General features: G+C 43.4%; 1 protein-coding gene and 1 non-coding gene across 12 annotated transcripts in view; one reads left to right on the top strand and one right to left on the bottom strand.

The window, feature by feature from the left end:
* The window catches only part of TNRC6B (trinucleotide repeat containing adaptor 6B), a 275,182-nt gene that overhangs the window by 127,651 nt on the left and 133,457 nt on the right, over positions 1-14,074 (top strand). The window lies entirely within an intron of this gene.
* On the bottom strand, positions 3,308-3,368 carry LOC116542345. The gene has a single exon (XR_004265177.1). It is a non-coding gene; the product is annotated as a small nucleolar RNA SNORD44 (small nucleolar RNA).

The raw sequence follows: 14,074 nt of genomic DNA on the forward strand, positions 1-14,074 counted from the left end.
CAGGCACGCACCACCATGCCCAGCTAATGTTTTTGTATTTTTAGTAGAGAGGGGGTTTCACCATGTTGACCAGGATGGTCTCGATCTCTTGACCTCGTGATCCACCCGCCTTGGCCTCCCAAAGTGCTGGGATTACAGGCTTGAGCCACCGCGCCCGGCCTGGATATTAGACTTCTTTAAGTGGAACTTGTGATTTGAAGATGGGGTTTCTTTCTGGTGGCTGGGGAGAGGGACCGTATATGCTTATTATTTCTCAGTACAGTATTGTTCGTGGATTTGCTTCTTGTGGTTAAGACTGGTGTCGGGGGTAGGGTGGAGTGAATTGAAGCCCCTTGGCCAGAAAAGGGATTTATTTAACTCATGGCAGTGACATCTTAACATTGTTTTCTTTTCTTCTTTCCATCATATCTTTATTCAGCAATAATATATTATGCACTGATGTAGGTGCTGGGAATTAATTTGGTTGGCCTGTTGCCCTCAGTAGCTTGGTTCATGTGGAAGTATTTGCCATCTGGTGACTGACTATATAACTTACTGCTTTAGATTATAACTGGGATAACTCCATAGTTATCTTTTCTGATATTCAGGGAATGAGTGGTAATTTTTTGCTTCTGGTAGTTCTAGAGACTTCCATTGAAGGTTTGACTTGAGAGTCACTTTATTAAACATTGTCTTTAGCTCTGTACACTCTCTTCAAAATTATCTTTTGAATTATCTCTGAGAACTTTGCAACCTAGAATTGCCTTCCTAGTTATTTTATCACATCCTTCAGTTATACTTTTCTAACACTCTTTAATCATCGCCGTCTGAAAGTATTTGTGTATGGTGGTACATCTGTTTCCACAATACTAGCACTTTCCTGAGAGCAGAGCCCTTATCTGTTTTCTCACTCTTGTATCCGCAGCATCTAGAACAGGGCTTGGCAGGAGAAGATGTTGAGGGAAAATGTGTGAGTATATAAGGTCACCAGGACTCGTTGTGTGACGACGGCAGGCTCATTTCCTCATCAGCATAGTGGGGATAATATATTGTTGCGAAGCATAAAGGAAATGCTATATGTGAGGGCTGGGCACCTAGTCTTGTTTAGTGAGTGCTTCCTTCCTCTTGCTGTATCTCCCTTTGTTGAATGAACCAGAAAGGCTTTTATGGCCCCACAGAATGCCTCTGTTCTTTCTCATGGCTACCAGGATCGTGAAGCATGCACAGTGATTGCACAGAGCTTCAGCCTGTACGATGGACGGGAGAAGCGTGGGGCCTTTTATTTATTTATTAAAGTCCCTACATTCCTGTGGTCTGATGTCTCTTCGTACTCTCCAGTTTCCTTGAGGCTCTGCCTCTGCGATGTATCCACATTTGCTTGGCTGTTTTTCATACATTCTGTGCTTTGCATCAGAAGGTTCTCAGCAAATTGGAATGAATTGGTCTTAGAGTTTACAAGGCAAAGGAGAACATTGAATACAGCATTTTCTCCCTCACTTTATTCTGAGCCCACACATGTAAATTCTGTTTATTTAACCAAATTATTACTCGTTTTGGTTTTTTTTTTAATTTTTTTTTTATAGACGGTGTTTCACCATGTTGGTCAGACTGGTCTTGAACTCCCAACCTCAGGTGATCTGCCCGCCTTGGCCTCTAAAGTGCTTGGATTACAGGCGTGAGCCACCACGCCCAGCCTATTACTCATTTTGACTCAATAAATAAAATAAAAAATTTGGTCCATTGCCCACTTTATACAATGCTGTTGAATTAATATAGGTGACAGAAAAATGGCTTTCATTCATTGACCTTAGAATTTGTTTTTTTAAAAATAGAAAATGATGATCTGTTTACTCATTCATTCAGCAAATAATTACTGAGTGCCTTTTATATGCCAGGTGTTGATAAGTACAAGCATAACGGTAGTGTGAAGATTGTCTCCAGACACCACTGCTGAAGTTAGAAAATAGATGCAAGGAGGCTGGCTGGCGCTCAGGGTGTTGGGGGATTACAGAGGAAGGACACCTAGCCCAAAGAGAGATAACAGCTTGTGCAAAGACCACAAAGCGAGAGTGGATAACTCTTGTTATCCATGTTTGGGGAACAGCATAGAGAGTATTTTGACATGGTTGCAGTGTAATGTGCTTGAGGGAAGAAATAATCTGAGAAATGAGAGGTAAGCTGAAGAGCTAAGCCTTGACCAGATGCAGAAGAGTGTGTAAGCCGTGTTTTAAGCGGGAAAGTCCCTTGTTGGCAGATTGGATTTTTGGAAGGTGATTCTGGTGTGTTGTAGAAACTGGCCGGGGCATTGCACGTTAAGACCAGATGATATTGCAGCAATCTCAGGTAACGGTGGCCTTAACCGACAACAGAGCTGGCTACAAGTGAATGAATTCTAGAGACGTTTAGGAAAATTTCCCAGGAGTTGGTCACTGGGTATGAGAAGGCAGGATTGGGGAAATGTAAAGTAACACCTGTGTCTCTAGCTGGATTTCTTGAGGGGATGATGCTACCATTCATTGAGTTAGGGTCCATTTAGATGAGGGACAGATGTGGGGTTGAGATTATGAGTCCAGTTTTGGAATCATTGAATCTTGAGACATTCAAGTGAAAGTCTGGAGTAATTACAGATCCAGTCTGGAGATAAAGACTTGTGAGTCATCAGTAGTTCCAAATTTACCAAGATTTTCCTTTTTAAGTTGATTTCTTTGATAAAATGTCCAAAGATGGCACACCTGTACTATGCAGTGCAAGATGCTGTTCAGTGCTGTTAAGGGGATACTATTTTGTAAAGATAAGGCCATATACTCTCATTACCATGGTGGTTATTAGAAGTACCAAAGGAGTTTGAGGGAGGAGAGATGCTGATTTTAACTGTGTTGATCAGAGAAAGCTTTCTTAAGGACCTGGTATTTGAGTAGAACCCTACAGATTGGGCAGAATGGTGATGAGTAGTCTCAGAGCAGGCTGTACGAGCTAGAGGAAGGTGGAGGAGAACTAGGTGTGTCCAGGGAGGACTCAGGGGAGGTTGCACATGTGTAGAATTGCTGAGCGCCTGCTGAGTAGCTTGGATTGCTATGGTAGACAGTGGGGACCTGTTGAAAATTTGATGGCAATGCAGTGAGAATATTGACATGGCAGTGGTGCAGAGGAGGAGTTGGTGGGGGGCCACTGATTAAAGGAAGAATTGAGAGGCAGGCAGGCCAGTTAGGAGTCTGGGGATAAAAGGACTGTTATGAAAGGGCCTGCTATAAGGCTGGGCCATGGGTCTAGAAAAGGGACCAGAGACTCCATGTTTTTCTGTGTTTGTATGTGTTTGTTTTGTTTTGTTTTTCAGTTAGAGCTAATTAAGACCTTCATGTTCAGTCAGTATTTGCTTATCATCATCCAGGGGGACTCCAGGTTTTTAAGGTGAATAATGGCAATCTTCAACAGAAAGGAAGATGATGCATACCAGGTCAGATTTACTGAATTAGAGAATTTGATGGGACTGGGCAGTGGAACTGGTTAGCAGGCAGCTGGCAATGTGGATCTGCAGCTAGAGAAAGAGGTCAGAAATGGAGATAAAGAATTGGAAGGCTTCCACATGGAAGTGATAGTTGAAGCTAACGGAGTGGATGAGGTCACCCTGGGAGTGTAAAGAATAGAAAAGAGAACTCAGAATGAGACCTTGGGGACAGGAAGAGAAAGAGGACCTGGGAAAGGATAAAAAGAACGGTGGCCCTGTAGGACAGTCATTCATCGTCACTGAAGATGAGGGAAGAACTTTTCAATCACAGGTGTGGTCAGCAGTTTAAATGCTGCACAGGAAGAAGAGTATTTGGTTTTGGCAATGTTCCCAAACCTGGTGTTGGGAGGTGTTCCAGTGGGAAAGGTTTAAGAGTCATTCAGTGACGCCAGCATCATCCAATAGAAACAGAATGTAAGCCACGTGTGTTATTTTAAATTTTCCAGGAGTCACATTTAAAAAGCAAAAAAGAAATGTGAAATTAATTTCAATAATACCAATTTTATTTAACCAAATATATGTAAAATATTGTCAATTCAGCATGTAGTCGATTTTAAAATAGTAATGCAACGTTTTACATTTTCTTCATAGCAAGACTTTGAAACCTGGTGTGTATCTTACTCTTACAACACATTTCAGCTCAGACATAAAATTTTCATTGGAAATACTTGATTTGCATTAAGATTTCATAAAATTTACTACTTTTTCATGGAAAAGTAGATTCACATACCCAAGTTTTTCCAAACATCCGAAAGTTTTCCAGCAATGGAAATAAGTGTCAGTTTTTAGGTTTAATTAAAATATCCTTAAAAATTCAGTTCGAGTGGCACTAGTGTCATTGCAAGTGCACACTAGCCATGCGTGGCTGCTCTGTTGGACAGCACAGGGAGGGATATGCAAATTAAAATAGGCTACTTTACAGTGGATGTGCACTCTGAAAATATCCAAAATGGTTTAACACCATCACAAAGCATTTCACAAGATTAGTGTTTCTTAGAATACATGTTGGCTTATCCTAGTGGAATATTTAGAATGAGAAGGGTCAAATATCTAATTTTGTATGTGAGGAGACAAACTTTTTATGAAAGTACACAGATTCCAAAATTTGAAGTAGTGTTTGAGCTGCAGTCAGCAGAATGTCACGTTGGTAGAAGTTCCTAAACATGCCGGTTTGTGCCATATTTCTGAAATGCTTGGTGCAGAGGCTTACACTTAAAAACGGATACAGCAGGAAGGGTAGGAGTGCCCCTGTCCCCATTTGTGAGTTTCTTTTTCACTCCCTGAAGTCAGCAAGGTGGTGGCTCCAGGTGAGGGGGATGAAATTAGGGTTGCTTTAAGTCAGTGTCCCAGCCTCCCTGTGTGGTGGTGGTGTGAGGTGGGAGAGGGTGCCACCAGGCCAATTATCTTGTGCTTGTCTCTCACTTTCTTTGTCTCACTTTTCTCGAGTGATATCCTGGCCGTTTAGCCCCAGATTGTCACACTCACTGTGTACTTTTTGCTGACCTGGGCCGATAGAACATATATTTACTAAATATGGATGGATCTTTTTAGTTTATAAAAAGCAGGTTCACAGACTTTCATTTAATTATCTCGTTGATTGAGACTGCTTTGCAGCTATCAACTAGACTTTCTAAGTGATAACCAGTAAAGATAGAAATGATCTTGAATCCTGCTTGGAACCAAACCTTGTTCACACTGGAGAGTAAGTGCTGGTTTTTGGTTACTGCATAATTTCATTTCAGCTGACATAGAGGAGCATATTTTCGTGTGAAGTGCCCTGGAAGAGTTTGGGGTATCAGCTATAATCTTGTTTTTTGTTTGTTTAATCAGTATGACTTATTACATTTTTGTTTTTCTTTAAAAATGCATTTTGGTTATTCATTTATGCCTTTAGGAAAACCACTCTGTGTGGTGGCGAGCATAAATAACACCCCTTCATGCCTTAGTAAGGCCAGAGACCTAGCAGGTGATGGCGTGCCCCTACCCAGGATCCTGGGGCAGCAAAGCTGTGATCATTTGTTGCCTGTTGGTGCCGTTGTTTCCTTTACTCCTCTGCTTACAGAAAATAATTGCTGTTCTTTTAATGCCAAGAAGTTCCTATTTATAAACTGAATTTGGATAATTAGGTAGCTTAGAACAGTGGCTTTTAAGCTTTTTGATTGGCTCTACTATAAAAAAAATTCAGCTTGCATTGAGATACCCTTATACATACGAACATACACACTGAAGCAGAAATATTTACTTTCTGCTAAGTGTATATAGTCAACAGAATAAAACCCTAACAAGCTAATTCCAACTAAATTGATTTAATGGTCACTGAAGATTGTCTTGCCATGGTTTCAAAACTTTTAGAAGGAACTACTCATGTGTTGCCCCATTTCAGCATATGATCCCCACTTCTGCTGGTCTGTGAATCATTTATCAGTCCCACTCAGTTATCATATCCACCAGATTCGTTAGTGACTTTAAAAAATGTTAATTTGTTGCTGGGCATGGTGGCTCATGCCTGTAATCCCAGTGTTTTGGGAGGCCGAGGCTGTGGATCGAGAGGTCAAGAGTTCAAGACCAGCCTGGCTAACAGGGTGAAACCCCGTCTTTACTAAAAATACAAAAATTAGCTGGGCGTGGGGGCACGTGCCTGTAATCTCAGCTACTTGGGAGGTTATAGTGAGCTGAGATCACCCCACCGCACTCCAGCCTAGGCAGACAGAGCAAGACTGTCTTGAAAAAAAAAATAAGTTAATTTGGTATTTTAGCATGTAGAAGATGGATATTTTTGATACCCAGAGTGTTGTCTTCCCATCCAGGGGATCTCATTCTGATCAAACCAAATTGGCCATTCATATTGAGAAGTGGCTATTGATATATTGAGAAATGAATATGTGTGTATACTGTCTCCCGCAGATATTAGAGAAACATAAGTGACAAACACCTTTTTAGCTACCAGATTATGTATTCTCTTTTGGAAAAGTATGATGGAAAACACTGCTGTGCTGTCTTCCAGCTTCCAGGTTTCATGAAGGCAAATCTCTCAACTAGTAATATGTTCTGTTTCCAGACACACTTTAATACGTTTGATTAGTTCAGCATTTCCCACTGTTTGTTGGGGTACTAACAGATTTGTCTGCCCAAAAAAAAAAAAAAAAAAAAAAAACAAGATGTTTCTTTCCTGATTAAACTGAATTAAGCTGGCCTTTCCTTGCTACAGGAGTTCTTAGAGTCTTTAAGATGGGAATGTGTCTTGGAAATCTTAGTGATGTGTATATAAAATCCTTAAGTGCCAGGTTTTTGTTCTTTAGCATCCATTTGGGAAATGCTTGATTAGCTTTCTATTTCAATTATCCCTTTCTAAAACAGTGTCTTAGTCAAGCAAACTGAAATTGGGTGTTTCCCTGTCTCTTCAAACTCTTTAATATGGTGGCTCCCAGACTTTGGTTTCAGGGAACTGTAACATTGAACAAAGTCACATTGGGATCCATCATGAGTTACTCGTTTGAAATTTGCCAAGTAAAGGCTTGAAACTTCCCATTTGTTACCATCATTTCAAAGAAAAAAAAACTTAACAAAAAAGTAGAATGAGCCGTCTCAGAATAAGAGCCTTCTCATTAAATTGAATAAAGCTTTATGAAAATGATTACATTGTTTCCTTTTTCCCATAGATCATCACAGGTGCTAAAGTTTGGCATTTGGGAACCACATCCTAATTATAGACCATCCCTTAGCATGTATTACAATTAACTATGTGCTTGCCAGTTTTATTAGCCTCACTCATAGGAATAAACCTTATTTCAAGTTTAGGGACTACCTTCCTTCATTCTTATTTATTGACTGCCATGATGATGATTTCATGAGTCATACTTTTAAAAAATTACTTTGTTCCAGCCAGGCGCAGTGGCTCACGCCTATGATCCTAGCATTTTGGGAGGCCAAGGCGGGCGGATCACAAGGTCAGGGGATCGAGACCATCCTGGCTAGCATGGTGAAACCCCATCCACTAAAATACAAAAAAATTAGCCTGTAGTCCCAGCTACTTAGGCGGCTGAGGCAGGAAAATTGCTTGAACCCGGGAGGCAGAGGTTGCAGTGAGCCGAGATCACGTCACTGCACCCCAGCCTGGTGACAGAGTAAGACTCCATCTCAAAAAAAGAAATTACTTTGTTCCATCTGAATATATTGTGAGCAGATAACCATTCTACATTAGTGTCTGAAAAAAAGAAAAACCAAGCCCATTCAATTAGGTGCTGAGCAGTTGTAGCATCTAGAATAGTACTCAAAATTTACAGCAAAATTTATCCAATTCAGTCATGGTGGTTCTGTAAAATGGCAAGTAGGTTATAAAACTTACATGTCTGTATTACTTGTATACATTTTAGCCAGCCTGTTGACTCTTCATGAGTTATGAAAATGGCTGTGGCAGATTTTCTATCATATTATGTACATTTTAATTTTTATGTCCATCATCTACTGTTGCATTTTAAATGACAAAGACCTTAAATCTGGCAACCCCACATCAAATGTCCCCTCGGTCCCTGTCTCAGGGAGAGAAAGTGCTTCTTGGATGTACTTTATTCCTGTAATCAGGAGGGCCGTGGCCAGCAGCTCCCTGGCCTGCCCTGGTGTGATAATGCTATCAGCTGGTTGTAGGAGTGGCTGTCCTAGCAAGGCCTGCTTCTTTTTTTCCCCCAAAGAGTGCTGGGGCAGAGAAGGGAGAAGAGGAGAGGTTATGGTTAGCTGTGTAGGGCGTTTGGAAGAGGAGAGGTTATGGTTAGCTGTGTAGGACTTGCTGGGTAGACTTGAATTGGAGCTTGGTATAATCTAGATCCTGTGTGATTGGAAGGATGTGTTTACTACATCACTATTTATTGAACGTATATAATGTGTTGAGCACTGTATAGTGCTGGGAATACAACAGTAAAAAGACCTAGTTTTTGGCCGGGCGCAGTGGCTCATGCCTGTAATCCCAGCATTTTGGGAGGCCAAGGCAGCTAGACGACGAGGTCAAGAGATCGGGACCATCCTGGCCAACACAGTAAACCCCCCCCCACCCGTCTCTATGAAAAATACAAAAATTAGCTGGGCATGGTGGTGCGCGCCTGTAGTCCCAGCTATTCGGGAGCCTGAGGCAGGAGAATCACTTGCACCCCGGATGGGGAGGTTGCAGTGAGCCGAGATTGCACCACTGCACTCCAGCCTGGCGACAGAGCAAGGCAACATCTCAAAAAAAAAAAAAAAAAAGCACCTAGTTTTTATCTTTGGAACTCAACCAGTAATGTAAACAGAGAGACACACAGTGAGGCTGCCCATAAGAAAGACGGTGCTGTGGGATCCTAGAGGATAGAGAGAGAAGAGGAAGGGAATGGGAAAGTCTCCCCCAAAGAGGAAGCATTGAGCTGGGTCTTAATTGGGGAATGAGAGTTGCTTGGTGTGGTATAGTGGTGAAGAACTGAGGTTCTGAAGTCAGGACAGCCGTGTGGTCGGATCAGCCTGGTGTTGAGCAGTTCTGCCATCTGTGTGCCTCAGCTTTCTCATTGGCAAAATGAGGGGATAGTAATTGTACCCACCTTGAAGAGGGATTGTGAGAATTCAGTGAGAACTTGTTTCAGGTGTTTAGCAGGTTGCTTGGGTCAGTGTTAGCTACTATTTTCATCATTGTTACTATTGGAATTGGGTATTTCTCAGGTCTCTTCCCTGCTCTATTTCAGGCAGAAGAAATAGAATAAACAAAGACAAAGAGTTAAGGAGTGAGTGGGAGAGTGGGAAATGGTGAGATATTAGTGGAACACAAGTGTTACTCTTTGGAGGAGAATGGAAGGGTAGTTTGGAGTTGTAGTTTGATGAGTTTTGTAGTCTAAGAAATTTGTTTTATTTTCATTTTTTAAAACAAGATAGGTTCTCACTCTGTCATTCAGGCTGGAGTGTAATAGTGTGACCATTAGCTCACTGTGACCTCAAACTCCTGGGCTTAAGTGATCCTCCTGCCTCAGCCTTCTGAGTAGCTGAGACTGCAAATGTGTGCCATTATGGCCAGCTAATTTTTTTATTTTTATTTATTTTTTGAGACAGAGTCTCACTCTGTTGCCCAGGCTGGAGTGCAGTGACACGACCTCAGCTCACTACAACCTCCACCTCCCAGGTTCAAGTGATTCTTTGGCCTCAGCCTCCCGAGTAGCTGGGACTATAGGCATTTACCACCAAGCCTGGCTAATTTTTATATTTTTAGTAGAGACAGGTTTCGCCATCTTGGCCAGACTGGTCTCAAACTCCTGAACTCAGGTGATCCAACCTGCCTTGGCCTCCCAGAGTGCTGGGATTACAGACGTGAGCCACCACGCCTGGCCTACTTTTTTTAGAGATATAGGATCTTGCTTTATTGCCTAGGCTGGTCTCAAACTGCTGGCCTCAAGTGATTTTCCCACCTTGGCCTCCCAAAGTGCTGGGATTACAGGTGTGAGCCACTGTGCCGGGCCCAGAGATTTGGATTTTATCTCATAGAAAGCAGTTTTAAAAACTAAACTTGACTCCGCTGATTTCATGTTAAGGATCCAGTGGAAGGGAAAGGCAGTCAAAGCAAGAAGGGCAAGTGGAGAACGTAAATTACAGTGGTGACCATAAAGATGGAAAGACCAGGCTGGGTGTAGTGGCTCACATCTGTAATCCCAGCACTTTGGGAGGCCGAGGTGTGAGGATCACCTGAGGTTGGGAGTTTGAGACAGCCTGACCAACATGGTGAAACCCCATCTCTACTAAAAATATAAAAATTAGCCAAGCGTGGTAGTGAATACCTATAGTCCCAGCTACTCCAGAGGCTGAGGCATGAGAATCACTTAAACCTGGGAGGCAGAGGCCACAGTGAGCTGAAATTGAGCCACTGCACTCCAGCTTGGGCGACTGAGCGAGGCTCCATCTCAAAAAAAAAAAAAAAAGGAAAGACCAGATGTTAGAGCTCCTTCTGAGAAAGAGGGAGGGGTCCTAGATCAGCCCTGGTCTAGGTGAAGGGATGATGCTATGAATTGGGTCAGTGGGTAGAGCAGGGGTTTGGGCTGTGTGGTGGGGTGAACAGCAGGGTAGAAGGCAGTGTGTTTGGCTTTGGACATGCTTAGATTTGCCAGACTTTTAAAATAACTTGGCGGCAGAAATAAGGGCCTGGAGTTCAAGGCAGAGCTTGGGAACCATTTACTTACATAAAGAGGTGGTCCTTTAGGCCATGGGAGTGAAAGTGCTCCCATAGGAGTTGCTCGGAGGAGCACGGTGAGAACAGGAAAAAGGGTGGCGCAAGAGAAACCCAAAGAGGAAGGATTTTAGGGCCGGCACCCTAGCAGTCTGCTTGGGAAGCCCCATATGAGGGCAGTTAGATCTGGCCTTGAGGAGCCCTGGAGTCAGGCTCCAGTGAGCCCCGGCATCCCAGCACATTGCTCGTCCTGCTTGTTGCTGTCACGTGGCGAAGTCTGCTCATGGGGTTTTCGGGTCTCTTCCTGGCAATACATTGAGCAGCTCTCAGGCAGGAACTCATGGTGCTCACCTCTGTCACCCAGCACCTGCACAGTTCCTGACAGAGCATGCTCAGTGAGGGTTTGTTGAATGAATAAGTGAATCAAAGATGAAACAACTCAGCAAATAATTATGGAATGCCTCATAAGCTCCAAGAGCTATACTGGTCTCTGGGGATAAAGCAGCAACAGTAGATGGAAAAATGCTGCCCTTGTTGGGCTTCCATTCTGAAGCACAAATAGGAAGGAGCTAGCAGAGAGGTGACCATTGAGGGCGTGAGGATGAGCTCTACCTCTGTCATCTGTGGACTGCAGCCCAGCGCTCTATAAGCATTTGATAAAGTTAGTTGACTTGTACCTGGAAGAGAGGATGTGCTGGGGAGAAAAATCTCCCCTTAGAGACCTGAGGCGTGAGGACAGAGTTGCTGCGCACGTGACAGGTTAGCCTCGGAGAAGGAAAAGTAAATATGGAAATGGAGGGAAGGGTGTTTGAGGGAGTTCTGGGAAGCATTCACTGTTTCTGTCAAGTAGAAATAGGAGGTGAAGTCTGAGTGGGAAAGGGAACCTGAAGTAAGATAAAACATGTAGAACAGCGCCACCCCCACCCCCGAAAAAAGAAAGCATGCAAAGAGAACCGGCCACCAGCTCTAAGGGCTTCACTGAGAGAAGAGATGTTTTGTATGTAATTGCAGCGATCTGTGGCTGTGCAGGTTTTTTTCCCCCGCACAAGTAAAGGTGAAGAACACAGTTGGGGTTGGGCCTTTTCTGAAGTTGTGTGAGGATAGGCTTCGGAAGGTAGTGTGGGATAACCAGCGGGTGAGGTCTTTGGAGAATGCTGGTGAATATGCATGACAGTGTGGGTTAGGTTGGGAATAAAAGAACCAGGGGCTGGCAAATGGTATGAAGAAAAGGAAAAGAAGTAAGAGTCTGGGTTGGAGGAGGTGGGAATTGCCGTCTTGGAAGGGAAAGACAGTACTCCTGTGTACTTCCCGTGGTGAACCCCAGGCCCAGTGCCCTGCGTGCTTTACCTGTGCTGACTCATTTCATCTTCATGAAGACCCTGTAAGCTGGTGTGGAGAGACTGTGTTGCCCGAGGCTGCACACAGGTGGGAAGTGACCCTGATGGCCTCAGTGGCTGAGCTTGTGTGCTTGGGCATGATGGTATTCTGCCCTAGGAAGAAACCAGACAAAATACTTCTCCCAGACCAGGTAGCTTTGCAGTAGCTTCCTGAAATTGCTGGGCCAGCTTTTTTTCCAGAAGAAATATTTGGAGTGGTATGGAAGGGGGCCGTGAACTGTCCCCTCCCTTTTAGAATAAGTATCTGTATTTTAGGTAGCAGTGTACTTGATACAGAACTCTTAATTTTCCCTAGCTGCTTTGCATGTGCCTGGATGTCCTGCATTAGGAAACTAAGAACGCCTAACATCTCACAATTGGGGAGGGCTTTAAATGCAATCAGCCTGTGAATTCTCCGAGCTGTAGCAACTTCTTTGTTTACCTGTCCTCCCCTCCGCCAGTGGAGAAGAAAAGCCAGAGTGGCTGCCCCGTCCTGCAGCCTGGGGATGGGGAGACTTTTAGGCACTGTGATGCCTTGAAGGAGGGCTTCAAAGGAGGGGAACTGGCGTTTTCTGCTGCAGAATGCTGGCAGTGTCTGCCGTGGTTTGGGGAGGACCTCTGAGTCCTGTGATATATCACTCAGGGTCTAGGCCCTTTGTAAACCCAGTGGAGACCTCCTTTAAACTTTGCCTGGAGGCCCTTTGGAAGCACAGAGGCTTTGCAAATGAAACATGCAGACAGCTTTATCCTTCTGTATGAAGAAAGAATTATTTGCAGAGACAACAATGTATATTCATGGTACCTTTTTTGTTTGCATTTTAAAAATGTCTGGCTTTGCTCTTGAGGCAGTTTGGAAGGAATGCCACTATGTTTTTTTGGATGTAAACAAATTATGGTTTTAGAAGAAACAACACACAGAAACCACATCAGCTTACGCACTAAGGAAGTTTAGATATTTCAAATATTGAAAATACAGAGTAAATCAGCCAGGCGCGGTGGCTCACACCTATAATCCCAGCACTTTGGGAGTCCAAGGCAGGGGGATCATGAGATCAAGAGATGGAGACCAGCCTGGCCAACATGGTGAAACCCCATGTCTACTAAAAATACAGAAATTAGCTGGGTATGGTGGTGTACACCTATAGTCCCAGCTACTCAGGAGGCTGAGGCAGGAGAATCGCATGAACCTGAGAGGCGGAGGTTTCAGTGAACCAAGATCACTTCACTGCACTCTGGCCTGAGCTGGACATGAAAGCACGTGCCTGTAATCCCAGCTACTCAGGAAGCTGAGGCAGGAGATTCACTTGAACCCGGGAGGCAGAGGTTGCAGTGAGACAGAGCAAGACTCCATCTAAAAAAAAGTTATATATATATATATATAGAGAGAGAGAGAGAGAGAGCGCGAGCATGTGCACAGTGCAAACAGATCATTCCTGAACCTAGTGTTTTCTTTAGAGACCACGTGTTTGAAAAGTCTAACCTGCTGGGACCTTTCCAGTTCTTTTGATTCACCGTTAGGGACTAGCTTTTTCGCCTTTGTCTTTTTTTTTTTTTTTTTTTTTTTTTTTTGGTTCTTTCTCTCTCTTTCTCTCTCTTGCTTTTATTTATTAGAGACAGGGTTTTTTTCTGTCACCCAGGCTGGAGTGCAGTGGCACAATCTTAGCTCATTGCAGCCTCAGACTCCTGGACTCAAAAGGATACTCTTGGGTTAGCCTCCCAAGTAGTTAGGACTACAGGTGCACACCACCACACCTGGCTAAATTTTTTGTAGAGACAGGGTCTTGATGTGCTTGCCAGGCGATCCTCCTCCTGCCTTTGCCTCCCAAGGTGCTGGGATTACAGACATGAGCCACCATCTTTAGCCTTTTCTTTTTCTTTTTTTTTTTTTTTACAGAGCCATTAAATGATATGTTTTTTTCTTTTTCATACACTGCTGGGTTGGCCTGTAGTGCATCATATTATTAACACCTTTGATTTTTAAAACTGCTTACTTCTAGTGGATTTTTTTCTTTTTCTTTTCTTTTCTTTTTTTTTTTTTTTTTTTTT

Source organism: Sapajus apella, unplaced genomic scaffold (genome assembly GCF_009761245.1).
Source record: "Sapajus apella isolate SASKATOON/1434 unplaced genomic scaffold, GSC_monkey_1.0 scaffold166, whole genome shotgun sequence".
NCBI lineage: Eukaryota > Metazoa > Chordata > Mammalia > Primates > Cebidae > Sapajus > Sapajus apella.